At 57.7% G+C, this 21639-nt stretch overlaps 1 protein-coding gene across 1 annotated transcript in view; it reads right to left on the reverse strand.

Annotated features, from left to right (window-relative positions):
• NCS1 (neuronal calcium sensor 1) overlaps nt 1-21639 on the reverse strand; it is a 60980-nt gene that overhangs the window by 38045 nt on the left and 1296 nt on the right. The gene's annotated exons all lie outside the window — the stretch shown is intronic.

Genomic DNA, 21639 nt, shown 5'->3' on the forward strand with positions numbered 1-21639 from the left:
TTATAGTACCTTCCACACGAGCTGTCCTGGGAATTCAATCAGGACAGGTGTGACAACTCCTGAATCCCCAGCACAGGGCCTGGCACTCGGAGGTGCTCAACACAGGCCTGTAGAATGAATGAATGAATGAAAGAACGAGTGGACAGGAAGGTGGGTGTTGGGTGCAGGTCAGGTGAATAAAGGAACTGGCATCCCTTCCCAGAGAAGTGAGGAGGGAGGCCCAAGGGGGTCCACCTCACCATTTGTGCCTGATCACGCTGGAGGCCACTTTTCAAAAACTGTTCAAAGCCAGCTCGTAACGGCTGCCAGGTCCTGAGCGCCCGCTGCGAGCCTCGATCTGTACCGGGGCGGGCCTCCGCGCTTCGACTCAGCTGCCCGGACAGTGCTCGCACGGAAGCTGTGACTCTGCCCTGGCTGCAAGTGGGGAAACCGGGTTACAAAGCGGGCAGGACGTGAAGTGGTAGTGCGAGGGTCTGAGCTCAGGTCTGTGGCTCGGCCCTCCGCAAGCTCCTACCAGTCCCCTTCTCGTCGGCGCTGTCCTCCCACGAGCCCCATCAGAGGCTAAGGAAGAGCCCCGTCCATCAGCAGGATGCTGACAGAAAGAGCGAGGCAACAGTGAGAGTGTAGGTTACTGGGAACAGCCAGACCTGGTGTAAAAAAATGCAATTTTCCAAGAGAGTTTCGGCAGAGGGTAGGGGGTGGGAAGGGAGTCCAGCAGGGGGGTGGAGAGGGAAGTGTCCGTGGTCTAACTCAGGGTGGGCTGCCCTACACCCGCCACCCACACCTGGCAGTGAAGGGCAGCAGGGGCTGAGGGGCTGACGCTTAAAAACCCAAGCTGGAGACACAGGAGTCCCACCATAGCACAGCTGGGAGCTTAGGGGCTTATGCTCTGGAGCCAGACTGGACGGCCTGAGTTTAAACCTAGCACCACAGCTTCCTAGCTGTGTGTCCTTGGCCTAAGGACTTCCCTTCTCTGAGCCTCAGTTTCCTCACCTGTCAAATGGGCTTGCTGTGAAGATTAAAGTGCTTGGTGCTCTTCACGGGCATAGGACTCCCCCAGGTAGGTGGGACCCCATTTTCCCAATGAGGAGACTGAGGCTCAGGCAGGGCTGCTTACTTGCCCGAAGTCACCCAAGGTGACTGGGTGGGGCCAGGGGCCAGGACGGTGCCTCCAGAACCCAGGATGGATGTCCCAGTGGATGCCCCCCCCCCCACCTTGAGTAAGCCAATGAGCTGCATGACCTTGTATGACCTTGGCGTCATGTGATGTAAACGGCAGGAGCCGGGCAGCAAGGGCTCAGGCGGCCGGCCCACTGCTGACTCTAGGGGAGGCCTCCCAGGGTCAGAGAAGGCTGCCCTGGAGTCCCCCAGCTCAGAAGTCCCAACCCTCTCCTGACCACACACCCCCGCCCCGTCCCCCAGCAGCCTCCCCCCAGGGCCTCTCAGCCTCCAGGCTCCCCTGGGCCCCTCACCAGCCCCTGCCGCATTAGAATGGTCCCATCGCAGAACACTGTGTGGTCAGCAGGCAGCCAAGCTGTGAGCTGGGGAGGGGCAGACAGGCCCTGCCTCGTGCTTTAAGCGAATTAACCTTTAGGAAACAGGTATCCCCTGGCACCGTCCCAGGCCCGGTAGCTGCCACTGCTTGACTGCCTGGAGCCCTGGAGGATCTGGGAGGGTCTTGGAGGGGGGGCAGGCAGCAGGCAGGTCTCAGGAGGGCTGGTCACCTGCCCCCAGCCCCTCCCCAAAGGTCAGGCAGGCCTGCATCCAAACCCCAGCCCCCCGCGTCTAATCACGAGGATATAACCAGGCAAATGCAGAAGGGGGGGCATTCCATAAGACAAGTGGTCAGGATACTTTTATAAGTCAGGGTGCGAAAGGTATAAAAGGCAGGGGATTGTTCCAGAAAAAAACCCTGAAGAGACAAGGCCATCAAATGCAACTCACAATGGCTGGCTTGGGTCCTGGATCTGGAGTTAAAGACCAGCTACGACGGGGCTGCTGGGGGAAGCTGCCTACAGGCGGGCAGCTGGATGCCCTGACGGACGCACTGTTGGTTTGTTTAGGAGCAGCAACGGTAGGGAGGTTATGTGGGAGAATGTTCTTTTCCTTGGGATGTGCCCTGAAGCATTTAGGGGTGACGACCAGGATGCCTGCAGCCTCTTGGGAAAGGTTCAGAAATACACACACACATATTTAGAAAGAGACAGGAAGCAAATGTGGCAAAATGCTGACAGCTGGTAAATCTAGACGTGGACACACAGGTGCTCACGGCACTTGTGTTGCTCTTGATCTTTCAAAATAAAAAGCTGGGGGGAAATGTTTGTCCTCATCAGCCCACCACCCGTGTGCCCCCCTCACAGCACCGGAAGGGCCAAGCGTCCTGCCCAGGAGCACACCCCTAGCAGTTCCGACCACCACAGGCACTAGGAGGGAGGAGGGGACTGAGGGACCGTTCTGGGGTCCCTCTGCTTCCGCCCTCCACCCAGATACTAGAGCGACAGGCTCAGGTTCCCAGCTTGGTCCCATCGCCCCGCCTCCCAGAGCCGACACGCGAGTGTGCAATTAACAAGCAGCCACCAGGCGCTCGGTGGGTCCAGGCTCAGCACGAATGAAGGTCACTTTCAGTGCTACTGGCCCCTGCTCTCCTGCCTTCCCCCAACCCTGTGACCCCCTCAAGCTCCTCTCACTGGTCCCACCTCCAGGCCTTTGTACCTCTGTTCCTTCTGCCCAGAACACACGCCCTCACCTCTGCTACCTGTAACCCCTACACACATTTCAAGTCCCAGCTGGGACGGCCCTTGTCTAGGAAGCCCCGTTTGGGAACTCCCCTCATATGTGGGACTCACTGTTTTACATGTAGTCTGTCTTCTCATCAAGTGTACCACAGAGGATCAGGCGGGGCACTGCCTGCCGGGGCCAAGCCGGGGAAAGGGGGTAACAGGACACCGGTAAAGTGGGGCGGGCCACAGGGAGGGCTCTGGTTGTGTGGTCTCGGGTGAACGACCCCACACCTCTGAGCCTCGGTTTGTTCATCTGTAAAATGGGACAGACAGACTGTCTCTTAGATGAGGAGGATGGGCTTGAAGTGCTTGGTGTGATATCTGGCGCCCAGCGAGCGCTCAGTAGAAGCCCTTGTTTCCCTCTCACCTTCCCAGCTGGATGCTAAGCCCCCAGGAGGTCAAGGCGCTTCTCCTAGCATCACCCTCAGAGCCCAGCCCAGTGTCCTGTTGATTCCCACATCAACACCAAGCCACTTGGCTGGATTGGGAACACATCCTGAAGCATGTTTCTCACAACATGTTTACCTTCACAATTACAACTGGCTTCGGCCAATTTTAAAAACAAGCTGCCTCTCTCCAGCTCGCCCCCGCCTCCAGGCCTGGGGTGCCCAGGCTCATTAGGAAACCAGTATTTAAGACCTGTCTTGATCACTTGTAGACTGGGTTGCTCCAAACAAGTTACTTAACCTCTCTGAACCTCAGAGTGCTCATCTGAAGGATGGGGTCCAAGCTCCGACCTGGCAGAGTCACCGGGAGGGTTTCTTGAGAGGTGGATAGAAAATTCCCAGCTTAGCAGGGGGCTGAGCTCTACTCCCCTCCTGCTGACTTCCCCAGAGAGCTGGGGGCAGCAGAGCGGGAGGGAGCCTTCTGGGGGCTCGGCGTGGAGAGAGGGACCCAGCCCCTGCCCCCGGCCCAGCCCTCACCTCCCCCTGCTGTGGCAGGGGTGCCCCCAGGGCCCCCTGCTCCCCTCCACCCACAGAGCCGCGTTCCCGGGCCGCCCTCCTTTCCCCGCAGCTCTTGTCTGCCAGGAGCGAACACGAGAGCCGGTCCCTGGAGCCCAGGATAAATGTTGAGTCTGATTTTGATTTCCCTAAAGCAAAATACCTCTCTCCTGATTGAAGCTCAGCTCAAACACGGTGGGCACAGAAAGCAGGGGCTGCAGCCCACAGAGGCGCTGGCGGCAGCAGGAGGGGTGAAGGGCACCCTGCGTGCGAGCCCTTGCCCCCCTCCCCAGCCGCTGTCCTGCGGGCCCTTTCCATCTCCAGGGGCAAAGGCTGCGTGTTGGCCGTGCCTCCGCCACCCCCACTGCAGGAAAACTGTTAGCAAAGGGGCCTCCGGTTTGATTCACACAAAAAGAGAACTGGGGGCTGTTGGGACCTGGCCGCCAGCACCCCCTTGTCACTGAATCCCACCCTCCCATCAGTCCTGACACCACTGACTGTACACCTTCCAGAAGTGCAGCCCCCCTCAGACAGCTCCTCCCCAGGCCCTAGGCCTCTCCGTCTTTGCTCAGCCTCCAAATATTGGGGTTCTCCAAGCCCCTGCCTCAGTGGCCTCCTCACGTGCTCTCTGGGCGGCGGCATGTGCACCCTGCACCCCTCCCCCCAGGCTTCTGCCTCCTCTTGACAGCCCAGGGACCCCTCATTCTCCAAAAAAGGGGCCCCCATCCCAGAACTCCCCTCCTGGATCCCCATTCTGTGCCCTACCGGCAGTCCCACCCATCCTGGCTCCCTGGAGAGCACGAGAACACTGTCCAGGGCCGGCCCGGAGTCCCCACCCCAGCCCAGGGCCGTGCCGGCCTCTTCTCAGCCTCCCACCTCCATTCCTCCCTCCCATCTGGCCCCCACCCAGCAGCCGCCAGCACCCCTAATTTGGGCATGTCCCCCCCCCCAGCAGAGCTTCTCCAGAGAAGGGAGAGAACACGCTGGTGGGCCAGGATGCGGCCCCCTGCCCCACAGCAGCCTGACTCCCCCACTCCAGGGGCAGTGACCCCAGCATCCCCAAGGAGGGGCAGCTGTCTGTAGCCAAGATGGCAGAGCATGGTGGTCTTGTGGGGCGTGGATTCCAGGGGTCTGCCGCCCCCCTCCTGCGTGACCTGTCACTTCCCCAGTCTGGGCCTCAGCGGCCCTGTTCCCGAAGGGGGAGAGGACTCCTCCCGCCGCTCTCAGCGACGCTACCCGGCTGTACCAGTGCGAAGGGCTGCACCGGGGAGGGCAGAAAAGAGCACTGAATGCCCGTGGGGTTTCCCACCCGCAGGGGCCTGCCACACCGAGGGCTGGGGGAGAAGAGAGCTGCCCCCTCTAACCCCCCGGGAGCCACAAGCTCCCCAGCCCCAAATCACTCCCCACCCCCACAGCCCCGGAGGTCAGCCAGCACTGCCGGAGCAGCTTCCAGCAGCCTGTGGAAATGCACTGGTGCCCCGGGAGGGGCAGGGGGACTTCGGGCTGCCTGCCGTGGCCACGCTGCTTCCCCTCTCTGGAGGCTCCTGAGACCTCCGGGCTCCCACGAAGTGACCTGCGGGCAGCAAGTCAGTGACGATGGAGACCCACAGGCCCCGAGCCCAGGGAGCAGCCCAGGGACACCATGAGGGGCGGAATGGAGACTGGAGGGTGGGCCCCCCACCCCGGGCCAGATAACCTGGGCTGGGTCCCAGATGCACTAACGCGACGGGTGACCTTGGGCGGGGGGCTGGCAGGCTCATATGTAAAGCGGAGTCCTCCAGCAGAGCTGCCGCAGACCAGGCGTAACGTGGTAACACGCACGGGAGCCCGAGTGCCACGGTCACTGTCGCTGGGATGAGCACCCCGCGCCTCTGCCGGGGAGGGAAGAGAGCGGACCCAGCGCCCTCCACCCCGCCCCCTGCCTGCTCTCCATAAATGCCCAGCTGCAGGGGAGCTGGGCCCCAGGACCGGCCTGAGTTGCATCAGAAAGGAGGCCTGGCCTCCTGCCCAGAATCCCGGGCAGTCTGGGCTGCGCTGGGCGCTGCAGGAGCCCCTCGCCCTGACCCGGAAGAAGCGAGGTGCCCAGAGCCCCAAACCCTACAGCCCTCCCCTTGCGGTGGCAGTGGCCCAGCCTCCCTGGCTCACTATTTCCACCCTCATTGGCTGAGCGCCAGCTGGTAGGGGCCCCGCCTGCCTCGCTCACCCCGCACCCTTCTGTGCAGGCTCGCCCACCAGGACCCAGGACACCAGACTGCCATCCACGGGTAGGTAAGGACCGGACCTGTGAGCCACCACTACAGCTGCCAGCCCTGCACCCAGCCCTTCATACACAAGATTCCGGAGACCCTCGCAAAGCGCCCAGTGTCCCGGGGTACAGAGGGAACCGTGTCCACGATCACCCAGCTGACCAGGCTCTGACCGCCTCCCGGGCCTCGCTCCTTACACCCTCCCGGTGCCCCCAGCCCCCGCACTAAGAGGGGCCAGGGCGCTGGGGTGGCAGGAGGATGGCTGAGCAGTTCTGGGGCTATTTCATCTGCAGAAGAGCCCCCTGGGGGTCTGGGGGGAGCTTCAGGCCCGTAAGGCCTGACTTCAGGAACCTGGAGTGGATGGTGGATCCCTGACCACAGAGGGTGGGTTCGGGCTGGGACTGGGCCAGCTGAGCCCCCCGCTCCTGGGGCCTGCTCTTCGCCACCGTGAGCTCAGGCCTGGTGGACCTGACCGTGGCCCAAAGAACCTGGGCTCTCTCCCGCCGTTGGCCTTTGCAGAGAAGGGTCCACCCACCACGTGGTTGCTGTGTGACCCCGGTCAATGCACTCCCCTCTCTGAGCCATGGTTTCCTCCTCCATCACAGGGCTGCCATCAGAGCCAACAAGAGGAGGTTGAAAGCGTTGTCAGCATGTGACAAGTGCTCCACATGAAGAGATGGGCTATCATGATGACAGTTACGGCATTAGAATTAAATGGCAGGGGTCTCACCGCCACTGGGGCAGCAGCGGGACAAGTGGCTGGTGGCATCAGGCTGTGGGACCCGTGCTAAGTTAGGAAACTTTCCAGGACACAGAAAGGAGCCAAGCCCTCAAGGGAACACGGGTGTGAGAAGCTGCTCAGAGCCACTCAATTCCCAGCTCGAATCTCCTGTGTCCCGCTCGGCCCCTCAGGATCCTCCCTGAGCCCCAGACGACTCCATTGGCTGAGCTTTTGGGCTGCATCAGCCCTTCTGCTGAGAGGTAGGGGGTCCCCAACAGCGCACTTCACTGATGAAGAAACTGAGGCTTCACCGAGAGGTAAAGGCACTCGTCCCAGGTCACAGGGTCAGTGGCAGAGGAGTGGAGGTGGGAGCTCAGGTCCATCTGACTCTGGAGCCCAAACTCAGGAAGGCTTTAGCCTGGCGATGGTCATCCCCAAGAAGGGGGCCGCACACCAAGCACCCCTAAGCCACGGCAAGCCCTCGCCGAGCACCTGCTGCAGGCCAGGTACTGGGGTGCATGAGACTTGGGGAGCAGCGGCTCCTGCCCAGCCAAGTGCCCCTTGGCGGTACCTCCACTGGAGAGCCAGGCCCCTGGGCTCCATCTTTCTCCTGGATGCTGTGACGCTTCTCGCTTTCAGATTTACCAAACAGAGCTTGAATCTTTGTGATTCATTTCCCACTCCAAGCCTCAGTTTTCTCATCTGACAAATGGGGTAAGAATGTTCACTTTGGGGCTTCCCCGGTGGCAGAGTGGTTAAGAACCCACCTGCCAATGCAGGGGACACATTTTCAAGCCCTGGTCTGGGAAGATCCCACATGCCACGGAACAACTAAGCCCGTGTGTCACAACTACTGAGCCTGCGCTCCAGAGCCCACGAGCCGCAACTACTGAGTCCGCGTGCTGCAACTACCGAAGCCCACGCGCCTAGAGCCCGTGCTCCGCAACAAGAGAAGCCACTGCAATGAGAAGCCCATGCACCGCAATGAAGAATAGCCCCCGCTCGCCACAAACAGAGAAAGCCCGCGCGCAGCAACGAAGACCCAACGCGGCCAAAAATAAATTTAAAAAAAAAAAAAAAAAGGCTTCCCTGGTGGCGCAGTGGTTGAGAGTCCGCCTGCCGATGCAGGGAACGCGGGTTCGTGCCCCAGTCCGGGAGGATCCCACATGCCGCAGAGCAGCTGGGCCCGAGAGCCATGGCCGCTGAGCCTGCACGTGAGCCTATGCTCCACAACGGGAGAGGCCACAGCAGTGAGAGGCCCGCGTGCCGCAAAAAAAAAAAAAAAAAAAAAAAAAGAATGTTCACTCTGACAAGTTCACAGGTAGGTGAAATTGCTTGGTCCCTGGAGCAGGGCCATGTGGTAGAAGAGTCCAAGGGCTCCCCAAAGGTGCCCTCCCCAGACCCCCTGAAGGGAGAAGGCCAGTGCCCCTGCCCCCGGGAGTGAGAGGCAGAGCCTAGGCAACCACAGAAACAGGGTGTAGTTCAAATCTTGTGTTTTAGCTCAAATATTTCTGCAGATTTTGCATTCTGTTCCATCATTTATAGATGTTTGTTTTACTTTAAAGTTACAAAGTTCATTGATTTTCATTTCTATGTAAGTTAAATAACTTTTGCCAAAATGTTCTCAAGTAAAACTGCAGGAAGATGTCATTCGTCTTGTGGTTTCCAGGAATAGCAAGACGAAGAGCTGCCATTCACTCGGCACGACTGTTTGTGTCCCAGACTAGGCACTCCACAGGCCTGAATCGCATTCAGTGCCCGAACCATGCTGTGGTTCGGCATGGTTTTGATTATCCCATTATACAGATCAGGAAACTGAGGCCCTTAGAGCTGAAGCCACTTGCCCAAGGACCAAAGTCAGTCTGCAGTGGAGTTGGGACCAGAACCAGGGTCTGGGTGACTTCAGAGCTTGTGCAGAAGTGCAGTGTTTAAAACGTCACACAAAAACATTCTGAGAATAACCTTCTTTAACGTCCTGACTGCTTCCTGAACTTCGCTGTCTGGTCCCACTGAATCTTTGGTTTCTCTGAATCCCCAACAAAGGGCCACCGGGGCTCCGAAGCAAAGGTCCTCAATATTTGCTGATCTATTAACAACTTGCTTTGACTAAGTGGGGGTTCAAATTCCAGCTCTCCCATGTCCTGGCTGTGTGACCTTGGACAAATCAGTTAACCTCTCTGAACCTCGTCAGGAAACTGAGGATGATAAAGCCTACCATAGCTGTGTACACAGAGAAAAGACTAGAAGGAACAGGTGAAAATGTTAACGACAGTGATGTCAGAGAGACAGTACAAGGAGTGGTTTTGTTCTCATCTTTGTGATGGCCCGTATTTTCCAATTCTGTCCTTCCCCAATCATTGGGGGCTCCGTGGGCAGGATCTGGGTCTGCCTACATCACAGCCACAGAACAGCGTCTGGTACACAGTAGGCACTCAGCGTGTACTCGTTCTTGTAGAATGCACGTGTTATGCTTGATTTAGGTGGGTAAGTTGGAAACATGCCTACTTTAGTTTTCTAAAACATGCCTACTTTAGTTTTCTAAAACTCAGTTATTCCTGGCTAATAAATGGACTTGCCCTGGTGGCTACACATGGGCTCTCTCTCTCTCTCTCTCTCTCTCTCTCTCTCTCTCTCTCTCTCTCTCTCACACACACACACACACACACACACACACACACACACCAAGGTAAGACTCCAACTACTCCCTGGTTCAAGCCATCTCTACTGCCAGACTCTGAATCTTCCAGAAGAGTGGTAAGTCCTGAAGGAAGTGAACCACACCTTCTGCTTCCTTTGAGACCGTGGGAAACGGTCGGCATGTGGGATTTTCTCAGGACTCCTGGTGGAGAACCTCTCAAACATTTCAGAGCCGAGCCGAGACGAGTGCTCAGGGGTTTGGTTCGGCCCAATTTCATGAACATTTTCCAAGCACCTGCCAAGGTCAGAGGCTGTGGGAGGCCCTGAGGCACCTGGTCAACAGGAAAGGTCTTTTTCTGAATTGAGTCATTCTTTAGCCCCTGTGTGACCTGGAGACACTGAGTTCACCTCTTTGAGCCTCAGTTTCATCACCTGTAAAATGGGGATGGTGGTGGTGACAAATACCTTCCTTGCAGGGTGGTTAGAAGGAACAAATGGGATTTTTCACCCCTTCATTCATCCAACAATTAATTTCTGAGCACTCAAATGGGCCAGGGGACACAGCAGTGACCCAGACCCCGACCCCTGTCCTCCGAGGCCCTGATGGAACCGTAGATGCGGACCTACAGCACACGACCACACAGCTGTCTAATTATCTGCCTCGATAAGAAGGGAAAGTGTAAAGCTGGAACCCGACCCAAGCAGGGGGGGTCAGGGCGTGCTCCCTGGGGACAGGGAGCTGACACATAAAGGACGATCAGACTTCAGCAGGCAAAGAGAAAGGGCTTTCCAGCAAGGGGGGTGGGGCGCGATGTCCAAAACCCAGAGACGACACAGAGAATGGTGAGGCCAGGGGACCACCGGAAGCCACATCTGCCACAATGTGGAGCTTCCTCTGGCTACGGGGACAGAGCACAGCAAAGGACTCCAGGATACTAACAATTGCTACTATTATTAACAAAGGTGTCACAGCACCCAAAGACGAGGCAGGATGACCAGGGCCAATAACGTGAGCAGCTGGGAGGGGAGGGGGCTACAGGAAGCCGTGGACAGTTGCCACTCCTCCTATCTACCCTGTCCCCCCAGCCATAGCCCCCACTTCCTTGCTTCATCCCCAGCCCTGGGAGGGGGTGGGACACGCCGGGCTGGTCTTCATCACAGCTCTGACATGAGCCGGATTGGCCACCGTCCTTAAGGTCACAACCACTAGAGTGCCGCACACCCATCAGCCTGGCCAGAGCCCCCCAGAGGCTGGACCCTGACCCTGACCCAAAACGCCCACTGGTGCCCCCTTCGCCCAAGGAGGGCCCTGTCTCCCCTAGTGTGCCCTGTGTCCTTGCCTGTTTCCCAAGACTAGCTCCATCAGTGTGCCCTCCGGGTGGGGCCCTCCCTGCTGGTCAGCCGGCCCCTCCGAGGGGCTACCCCGCTAGGCCTCTGGCTCACCGTGCATCCCCTCTACACTCCCGCCCCCGCTCCGGGTTTCCAGGGCCTCAGAGTTGCAGCCTCGAGGCCTCCAGACCCGGAACACACTGTTCCTTCTGTCTGAAACGCTCTCAACATCTCGCATAAGCCCTCCCCCGCCCCCAAAACCTCTCTGTGCCTTCTCAACTCCTACTTCTCCCTCAGGTAGGGCTGCCAAATTTAGCAAATAAAAATACAGGATGTCCAGTGAAATTCGAATTTCACATAAACAATGAATAACTGTTTAGTTATGTCTGGCAGCCCTACCCTTGGGTCTCCGCTGAAATGCTGCCTCTTCCAAGAAGCCCTCCCAGGTGCACCACAGAACCGGTGGGCTCCCATAGCGTTGTGCAACGCTCTGTCTTGTTTCCTCACCAAGCTGTGAATGCCACGAGGGCCAGAAATCCATCCATCCAATGTGCCTCATGTCCTGGCACCCACGGGACCTGGCAGGAAACAGCTGTTCCACAAACAGTTTCTACATTAGGCAGTGAGGGGTGGCAGAGCGGCCCGGGGATGCCCTCGGCCAGACTTGCCCACACGGGTACACAGGGCCTCCAGCTGTGAGAGAATGGGCCTCCTTCCCCAAGCTGCGTCCAGAATGCTTCTCATGACCACTCACCCACCTCCACGGAGCCAAAGCGGAGGAAACACGAATGAAGGTGAGAGCAGCTAGCAGGCTCCTCTCCTGTATTTTGGCCACTGTTGGTTTTAATTAAGATCCCGTCCTGCTCAGGCCCAGCAAGGGCCTCATCACAGGCAGCCTGGAAACAATAATCACCCAACGTGGCCCTGTAGGCTACCGAGCCACGGAGGGTGGCAGGGCGACGGGTGCCGGGAGACAGGAGCCCCGCCAGCACAGGCTTTGAGCTCGTCTAGCTCCTTGCCTGCCCAGCACATACACCATATATTTTTGAACAGAAGGGAAGCGTTGGCTTTTTCCCCCACAGTGCCAAAAATAGCCCCATCTCCTGCCTTTGAACAGGAATCTTTTGGTTCCTACAAAGAGAAAGGAGAAGGAGGGGCCCGGGAGGAGGGGCCAAGCTGGCCGGCTGGACCCCTCCCCGGCTCCCCAGCCCCAGACGGTGAGAGGGGCTGGGGTCTTTGCTAAGCCTCACCTGCTGAGGCCCAGCCTCCCAGCACCTGGCTTCTGAGGACCGCCCCGCCCCCCCGAGATGTGTTAAGCCCCTCGTCACCCAGGCCAGGAGGTAGGAGGAGGCCAGACAAATGGAAAGCAAAGACCCGAGATGGATGAGAAGAAACGTCGTTTAGGGACTTCCCTGGTGGTCCAGCCGTTAAGACTCCACGCTTCCACTGCCAGGGACCCAGGTCCGATCCCTGGTCGGGGAACTAAGATCCCACATGCCATGTGGCCAAAAAAGAAAGAAAAAAAAGAAAAGAAATGTCGTTCATTCATTAGCTTGTCTGTTTATGGAATTGTTTTTTCCTTCATTCCAACAAATGTGCTCCAGGCTCTGTCCTAGGAGCAGGGATGCAGCAGTGAACTGTGAAACCAGACGCGTCCCACCCTCACGGCGCTCACAGCCGAACGGCAAGAAGGTGGGTTAAACAGGTCCTCACCGCCAGGTCTGGGGCGGGCACTGGCTGGGCCCAGGGCACCTCCATGGAAGGGGACGTTGGGCGCTGATGCAAGCTGAGTGTGGGCAGGGGTGGGTCCTGCTCAGGCTCAGAGGAACGAGGCAAACAGATGGTCAGATGGAAGGCGGTCTCAGCCGCCCCTCGCCCAGGTGAGGACCCTCATTTCTCCCGCAGGAGGCATTTTCCCATTTTATGTATGAGGCCACCAGGACTCAGAGGAGGGATTTCAAGAGCCTAGCGTGTGCCAGGCCCTTTTGCCAATAGTTTCACACTCATTCCATCCACCACACTGGGAGGCAGGGTTAGCATCAGCTGCCCATTTTACAGATAAAGTGAGGAAGCTCAATAGGAAAGGGCTTGGCCAAGATCCCAGAGCTGATGAGAGGAGCTGGGCTCTGTACCCGGGCCCGGCTGGTCCCTGAGGAGGAACTCAGCTGCCGTCCCCCTCCCCGCAGTTCCCTAGAAGAAAAAGCAGGGGTTCATGGTAGGAAGTGATCACAGGGCTGGGAAGTGGAGAACAGGGGATTTGAACCTAGCTCTGTCTGCCTCCAAATCCACGGTCCTTTCTGGTTCCCACAGCAGTTTCTTACTTCTAAAAAAAAAAAAAAGAGGCCACTTCCTGTCCCCAAAAGGCCAGAGCAGTGGGGGAGCTGGTGGAGCCTGGAGAAAGAGAGAATGGCGCTCTGAGCCCACTTCCTAGCTGAAAACCCAAGCCTGAAATAAAAAAATGCAGAGTGCTATTTCTGCCTTGGGTTAAACATTCCTCAAAGCCACATTCCTCCGCTCTCCTCCTTCTCCCCTGCCAGGGAATCCAGAGCACGGTGGCCTGGATGTGCCGCCAGCTTCCTGGGGCCACCTCATGAGACCAGGAGTGCCAGGGCCAACAGCTGCCCTGAGCCCATCCTGGGCAACCCCAACCCAGACTCCCTTGGTGGGGAGCATGGCCTCCTAGATGGTACCGTCAGGGTTCCCTGGGGCTGAGAAAAGGTGACATCCATATCACTGAGAGTGGGACAGATGGGGACACTGAGACCCTGAGAGGCGCAGCCATAGCAAACTGGGCTGGAACCAGGACCGCAGACTCTTAGCTCCCTGGCAATTCCCCACCCCCATCAGACTGCAGGTCAGGGACACAGGTGGGCCCCGCCCCGGTCAGCAGAGAAGCAGAACGAAGCAACACATGGCAAGCACTTTGGAAAGCCCAAGCCTTACCCAGAGGCACTCACAGGCCTGCACCGTGCACAGCTCCCGGCTGGGCACTGAACAAACGCCCAAATCCACCAGATGCGTCCCTACCCTCAAGGTGCTTACAATCCCCCAGGATACTGCTACCAGACCTCCAGACCCCAAGGTCCTCTCTGTCACCGTGCCTCTGAGCCCCGCATGGCACCCGTGAGGACTTGGTCTCCCCCTTGACCAACAGACACTTCCTGAGGTCCCCAGGCCACGCCAGGCACGGGCAGGGCCAGATGGCCGGGGCACTCTGGGCCTCCACGGCTTCATCCTCGGGCTGCGCCTTAGCACCCAAGGCCCCCCCCGGATGGGGCAAAGGCTAAGAAAGCCTCAGAGGCCTGGGTGCGGCCCAGCCCGCTGTACACGCTTACTGATGCTCCCTGGACTTGTCACGACCCTCCTCCTGTCACCATACTGAAGGCCTCGACTCTGCCTCCATCCCACAGGAAGCCAAGTGAGGCTGCCCCCAGTCCCCTGCAGGAAGCAGAACGGCAAGACCAGTAGAGCTGGGGATTCCCTGGCGGTCCAGTGGCTAGGACTCCGCACTTTCACTGCCGAGGACTCGGGTTCAATCCCTGGTCACGGAACTAAGATCCTGCAAGCTGCGCGGTGCGGCCAAAAAAAGAGAAAAAAAAAAGACCAATAGGGCTGTGTGTTCCCAGCTGGAAGGATCCTATCACCCCACCACCCAACCTCACATCCGGCCCAGGAATCCAGGACGCCTGGCAGTGTCTGACACTCCAGCAGTTGCTTGAATGCCTCCAGTGATGGGACACTCACTACTCTTGGCAGCAGCTCTAAGGTTACAAGGCTCACAGAGGACATGGGAGGCGGGCACAGGGTGGGAAGGGCATGGCTTTGGCAAGACAAAGGTCTAAGCCTGAGCCCCAGCTTGGCCACTGACTGGCCGGGAGGCCTTGGGCATGTCCCTGAACCTGCCCGGGCCTCCTTTTCTTCATCTGTAAAATGGGCATAATAGTTCCTCCTCCAAGGGCTGTGGTGAGAACACAGGAGGGAAAATCTGTACTCAACACTCCTGGCACCAAGTGCCCACTTGGTAAACAAGAGTCATCATCACTGTCACTCCTACCAATGACATTTCCCCACTGCTCGAGGGCAGAGGGGCTCCCAGAGACCATCGAGGCCAGGGCAGAAGGGGAGAGACGTGGCAGCCACGTCACCTGGCCCCAGGGCAGGCAGCTGAGCAATCAGCTTCTGATCCAGGGCCCAGCCTGTCTGTGCCTCCCACCTGAGTGCCCCCACCCCCCTTGCACACCTACATTACAACCTGCTCAGACCTGCCGTCACACACACCAACGTGCCGCTCACTCACTCCTGACACATGCCACGACCCCGTCACTCACACTCGGAGCATGCCCACGTGAGCCAGGGCTGCACACCCACACTCACTCATGCTCACCCGCACCCCTGCACCGAAGCTTCTTGACGCCCCCCAACTGCACAGGGCCCCTCATCACAGCCCAGGGTCAATTTCCCCTGCACCACTCACCAGATGTGTGGCCCTGGGCCAGCGCCGGTCCCCTCTGAGACTCAGTTTCCCCACCTGTAAAGTGGGGACCATGCACGGCTCCTGGGAGGAGTGGGTGACGAACACATCAACGCTGAGCTGGGCTGGCATGCTTAATGCCAGACTCCGGCCGAGGCGACAGCCTCTGATCCTTACTCGTTGCCGGTTACGGGGTCTCCATGACCACTGATGAGCTACGGGGAGCACCCAAGCCACCAAACTCAGTGTCTTTGCTGTTTCTAACCCCGCACGCAACAGCCCTGTGTTATGAGGGCATTATACTCTCCAACTCACAGATGAGAAAACTGAGGCATCAGCAGATAAAAGACTTGCCCGTGGCTGAGCCAGCCAGAGAGTCCACGTCATCAGACACCGGAGCCCGAGCACGTTCCGTCCCTGGGGCCCCGGAGGAGCTGCCCCACGGAAGTCTCACCATCTGGCAATCTGAATATTGCACAGAGCGGGAAACCGAGGCCCGGGGGGGGGCTAGTGATTCGAAAGTCACTGTCCAGGCTGCAGTGCTTCTGGGACAGAACCCCAAGCAGGTGTGTCTCCAGTCCTCCAGGCCCGCGTCCACGCAGGATCCTAAAACCCAGCACTCTGGAGCCGGCCCGCCCTCCCCAGCTCCCAGAACGATCCAGCTACCAGCCAGGCCAAACACAGAAGCCGTGTGAATTTACCATTCACTCCCAATCCAGCCGAGGGCCTGTGACAGCTCACGCTGTTACCTCCCAGGGGGGTGGCCGCGAACCGTCCCCTGCCTCTGACGGCCAAGCAGCCCCATTCCTGCGAGGACATTTACTGAGCACTTACTAGGTGTCGGTCCCTGTGCCTGCCAACGGCACACACCTGGCACCCAGAGCTCAGCAGGGTGAGGGGCTCCCCAGGGTCACATGGCCGGCAAGCCCTCACCACTCTGCTGTCCCACCCCGGCCGGGAACCTGACCCCAATTTCACATTACCTGGAAACCTGGCGTGTTAATTTATGACGATCTCTGCCGTGGTAGACAGACCACTTGTGCAAAGTGTTTCGTCTCATGATGACAGTAAGGAGGAACCTCTTTTTAATTTATACTGGTTTTTCTTTTCCTTACTGGAGAGCAAGAGAGATTTAGGACAAGATGAACCCCACCAGCTTCAATGAAGAAAGCAAGACATCTTCATCTCCACCCCAGCAGGCAACCCATCACGGCACCATGGGAGGCACCCGACAGGAGTCAACCTGCCCCAGGTATTTGCCATGTGACCCTGCGAGAGATATTTCACCTCTCTGGCACTCGACTGGTCCATTAGTAAAACAAGGACTTTGGACTACATGACCCCAAAGTCTCCTCTAGCTCAAAGATTCCAGGATTTTATTTTATACTAATCAAAGAAATGAATATTGAAACAGTGAGCTACTCTTTTCTTCCTCATCAAGTTGGCAATTATTAAGAAAAACAATAACACTCAGTGCTGGCAAGGATGCGGGGAAACAGGCACTCTCCCATCCCCTTTTGCTGAAAATATAAATGGGAACGTACTTTGTGGAGAGCAATTGAACAATTTTTCAATCAAAAGCCTTTTAACATGTTCCCAGCCTTTAATACGACAACTTCATCTGGGGAAATTTATCTTCAAGAAGAGACACGTGCAAAGATTTACTACAAAGATGTTCATGCCGAGATTTAGTACAGAGATGATTCTCAAGCACTGTTTATATTAGAGAGAAAAAAAAAAACCTAAATGTCCAATGGCCAGGGATTAAATAAAATAGGTTACATTCATATGAGGTACTGTTAAAAAATCATGGGCAAACATTCAGAGTTGTCAGATTTTGAGAAGTTAGAAAGCATATAATCCCGAATTTACAAGGTAATGAAACCTATGTACCAAGTCCTATTCAGTCTTCCTCCTAAATATATGTAGGATCTGTCCTTGACGTCACCCCCAGTGATACCCCCAATTTATCACCATGATCACCCGGCCTTGATTCCAACCCCCTCCATACTAGGGACTACATGCTAAAAGGATATCCAAACCCAAATCTAACGTCTCCACCACCTCCATCCATAGACGGCCACCCCCGGCCCCGCCCATCTGGGAAAATGTCCAAAACCCTTCCTACGGCCTTTGGGGCCCTTGGTGAGGGATGGCGTGAGCCCAGTGCACTGGCCGGCTGCATCTGCCCCAGAGGGGCTCAGGCCTGGCCTTGGGAGCAGAGGAATCTGGGCCCAATCCCAAGGCCGCGGCCAGGAGGAAGGGCTCTCACCTGACACTGTGAGATATGACACGCCAGAACTCTCTAGGGTGGGGATGGGGGTGGATGGAGCTGGGGGGTGCAGAAAGAGCCGGAAGAGGTGTTTGGGGGAGGCCTGGGCTCTGGGCCCCGGGGGAGTCCCTGCCCCTCTCTGACCTCTGCTTCTCTCGGCAAGGGGTGGCTGTAAGCCAGTGGGCCCGTCCTGTGCTGGAGGACAGAGGACTTGCCTCTGAGGATCAGTTGCCACCAGGAGAGGTTTAAAGGGTCCCCCCAGAACCAGGCACCATGCTGAACCCTTCAAGTGCGCAGATTCCTCCCACCTCTGGGGCCCCCCTGATGCCTGTTTTCCAGAGGAGGAAAGTGAAGCTCCGTGAGACGGGGCTTGCCCAAGGAAAGGGCCGGAACCCCGGCGCATCTGGTCCCCGGGGTCGACTTCCCTCCCTGAGACTCTGTGGCTAAACGGCGCCCCCTCCCCTTCTGGCTCACGCTCGGACCTCCAAGCCCTCGCCCCTTTAGATCCACAGAGTCAAGCAGGTACTGCAGATGAGCAAACTGGTGCTCAGAGAGGGTAAGCAACTTGCCCAAGGTCACAGAGCCCGAGTGAGGACCCAGCCCATTCTCCAGGTTACTGAGTTTACAACAGGCTTGATATTTCTTGCCCAGCCCGGCTGTAAGAGTCTAACCTCGATTCCTCCTGCTGCTGCTGTTTAGCCTTCAGTGGAGTCGGGGAGCGGCCTCCTTGGTCTTACCCGCATGCACACAGGAGGCAGAGGGATCGCAGAAGCCGCCTCCCTCCCTCAGGGCCTTCCCTGTTCTGGGTGACTTATCCCTTTCTCGGCTGTGGGGCCCTCCACGCCCCAACTCGCTCAGTTATCTTAAGATGGGTGCCAGATACTGCCTCCCCCCAAGGCAATGTCTTGCCCTCCCTGGTCGAGCAGAGTTGGGTGGGAGAAGCACCAATCAAAGAGTATTCCTTATTCTACAGGAAGGGACCCTCATGCGGCCCTTCCCAAAGCCAGAGAGGCTGGTGACATCCAGCATCTCCCCACCAGACTCCTGGGGGTCCCCTTCTCTGCTCTGGGCTGCAGACACTTCAGCTGCTGGCTTACCCTGACCACCCCCGCATCCAGATGCCCCTCCCACCATTCTGGCATCAGGGGAAAGGCCGAAGAGACCCAAGATTGGCAACAAGAGCAGAGGGAGGAGGGGACCTCCTCTGAGTTTTGGAAGGAGGTGTGGGGAGAGCCGCGAGCACCACAGGGAGAGAATAAGGGGGAGAGAGGGTGGAGGGTTCTGCCTTCCCCAGGAGGCTGGCTGGCTTGGCCCAGAAGTCTTTAAACGGATGCAGCTCAGACCACGACAGACGGCTTGAGCCCCACAAGCTCGGTTTTCCGGACGACCTGGCTAGTTTCCACCCGAGGGCAGGAATTACATCTTTCTCGTTCACATCTCCATCTCTGTGCCCAGGACAGAGTGAGCACTCAGTGAAGGGCAGGTCAGGGCAGCCTCAAAATTAACAAGTGGGATGGGGGTGGGGGAGACACTGCAGCAGGTAAAACAAGAACCTGCTAAGGTTCGGGCAAACCCAAAGTCCCATCTTTCCACGCCTCCTGAGTGCCAGGCACGAAGACCAGGGCCGTAGGGAGGTTCCTTCATGGAGAGATGAACTTTGCTCACAAGATGTATTTACGACCGGTTCAGGATGAAGCCCAATGGTGTAGTCAAAACAACGTGTTAGTAACGATCACTAACATGCACCCTCGCATCCTTGACAAGTGTGTGTCACGCATCAGGGACCTCTTACCATACGCCTTATGCTCTGCTGTATGTGAATCATCTTGTTGCCTCCTTACATGCCCTTGGAGTCAGGGACCATGAGCACACCCATTTTGCAGATGAGAAAACTGAGGCTCAGTTAGGTGAAGGACTGGCCTGTCCCGCAGCCTGGGGACACAGGGATGACAATATCCTTACCAACAAACTGCACAAAAGTGGGCCAGACCTCACAGAAACCGGGCTGCTGGCCACACCGAGCACTGTTTGATGAGTCCCGGCTGGGTGGGGCCTCCGTCTCTCGCAAACCTCCTGCTGCCCCTGGATGTGAACTGTGCCGGGGAGGGTGAGGATTGGGTTACGGGGCGCTGATGACTTACAAAATCTCTTCCGCAGCGGAGGGAAAAAAATCTGCTCTGCAGTGTTAAAGCTGAATGACAGAGAGGTTTAGCTAGGCTGACTCCAGATGTGCCGAGGGAGGGCCACACGGTTGGAGCTCTCAGAACTCCTCCTGCGTCCTCACACACACAGATCACCAAGACAGTCTTTTCCAGAGAGCAGGAGACTCACCACCAAGGATGGCAGCCAGCACTGACTTGGGCATGAACATCTGGGGCTCCCCTCTGGGCCCCCCTCGGCGTTGTGGCTGGCTGTGGGATGCCGAGGTGGCCTAGGACACCAGGTGATGCTTACACATGCCAGGACTCCTAGAACCAGTTGCGGGTCTTCAACTGGGACTCCTCAGAACCAAGGTCTGCATGACAAACACTCGTTAAGGGTACAAATTCCTGGGCCCGGCCCAGGCTCTAAGAATCGGAAATCTGGGAGGGCGACCAGACCCAGGCACCTTGGTGTTTGACGGACCCTCCAGGAGATTCTGACATTTGAGAGTCCTTCCTAAGCGCTCCTCTCTTGACCCCGCATAACACACAGAACCCCTTGAACAAAGAGCAGACGGCTTCACGCCCCGGCCAAAGGAGGCCCATCTGGGGCCTTAGAACAGGCTGGAGGCTTTTCCTGCTGTTCCTGCCGGGAGACTTTTCATTCAACAGATACCTGTGGCCCTACTAAGTGCCAATGCAACCCGACAGGGAAGGGCCTGCCCTGAGGGAGCCGACATCAGCAAGGGAGATAGACAGAAGTCCCACGAGCCCACCACGACCTCCCTCAGCCCAAACCCAATAAGAGCCCTAGAGGAAAAGTACCCGGCTCACTCTCTCCCTCATCGAAACTGTTCCAGCTCTCCAAAGGCCTTTTAAAATAGCCCGGCCCAGCCCAGCACCATGGGCCTGATTCCTAACAAGGCCTTGTTGACTCATCTTCTCCCAAAGTTGACAGATCTGTCCAGAGAGAGGGCGATGGACAAAATGACCGCCCCAGGTGCCTTCCCAACCCAGAGGCCGCCATCACGGGCTTAGAAATCAGAAAGGGACACACAGAAAAAAAGCCCCTCCAGATTTCTCAGCGTGAGCTCTGAGGTCTCTCAAGGGGATTAACTTGGGGGCCAGACAGGCCTGAGTTCGAGTCCTGACACTGCCTGCTGACGGGCCCTGGGATCTTGGGTCCCGGAACTACGGTGAGGATTGAACGCGTTAGGGAGGCAAGGAGCTTGGTGCGCGATGTGCTCCAGAAGCAGGAAACCTGGCTCCACTCAGCTCGCAGGTGATGGAGACACCCTGGCGCAGCCCAAGCTCACTCCTCCTTTGAAACCCACTGGACCCTCTGCCTCCCCAAGCCCAGGGGCCTGGGAAGCCCCGTGTGCAGCCTGCCTGCTGACAGCTACAGGCCGCAGCTGGACAGAGCCTGAAGGAAGGCCCAGCAAATCTCACAAGACAGCAGCCAAACTGGGAAGGGCCACCTACCCACCTTGGAAAGAAGGTAAGAGCAGCAAGGACGGAGTCCCTGGTCCTCAGAGCCTCAGCCCTTCAAGGAGCAGCTACTGGGATGTGAGCGCCTTGCTGCAGAATTCCACTGGAGAGGGGCCAGTACCTCCCAGTGGCCTAGCACCCACTCAGGAAAGACCCCTTCAATCCAAGCACATGGGGGTGAGGGGCATGGAGCTGAAGTGTGGGCTTGGACAGACCTGCAAACGTGCCCAGAAGACCAATGGAGTGGGGGGAGGGGCGAGCAGAGGTTGTGCAATGCACCATCACAAGCTGCCTCCCAAGCCTCCATCAACGCGTGGAGGTGGCGGTCAATCTGCCTCCGTCTAGGGAGGGCACAGAGCGACTGGACCCACGCAGCCGCCCAGGTACGGGCTCAGAATCCCAACCCAAGCCCAGAGCCCCTGCCCCGTTCCAAGTCAGATCCCCAGGCAGAAGCCCTTCCAGACCACTCAGCAGTCCTCCTCCGATCCCCCAAAAGAAAGACCCTAAAAGAAAGACCGTGTGGTCAGGACCCAGTGCCATTAACCCTTGGCACGCTGGGACATCTCCAAGAGGCTTGCAGGTAAGGGAGAAGTCTGGTACAGAGAAACTGGAG

The sequence above is a fragment of the Delphinus delphis genome, chromosome 6 (assembly GCF_949987515.2).
Source record: "Delphinus delphis chromosome 6, mDelDel1.2, whole genome shotgun sequence".
Lineage (NCBI taxonomy): Eukaryota > Metazoa > Chordata > Mammalia > Artiodactyla > Delphinidae > Delphinus > Delphinus delphis.